Below are 444 nucleotides of genomic sequence, written 5' to 3'. Positions count from 1 at the left end.
ATTAATATTTAATTTACATAATATACATTATAATTTTACATTGCAAAGATTAAACTACACAATCATAAAGATTGAAAATTAAAAAGAATTGTTAAATGGACATAGTATATTTTACATAAAATTCAATTATTAGAAATTAATAATTAGTCGATTATAAAAGAAAAGTAAATGCTCTTTAAAAATTTAACAAATTTAAAGACTTTTGCATTTAACATATATAATAAAGACAGGATTAATTCATGGATAAGAATAACATTGGGGGTGTAGGTTGAATAAGGAAACGCAGGATGTAAAAAACTGTAATTATTATTAATTGTAATAATATGATTATTGACAATGACGCGACTATGTGCACATTAAAACACCTTATCTGTATCTTACAAGATCAGCTTTCTTACACTATATACAATAACTAAATATCATATTACTTTTATATTATATAAT

This window comes from Atta colombica, unplaced genomic scaffold, assembly GCF_001594045.1.
Source record: "Atta colombica isolate Treedump-2 unplaced genomic scaffold, Acol1.0 scaffold12, whole genome shotgun sequence".
NCBI lineage: Eukaryota > Metazoa > Arthropoda > Insecta > Hymenoptera > Formicidae > Atta > Atta colombica.
Note: the sequence above shows the minus strand (reverse complement) of the source record.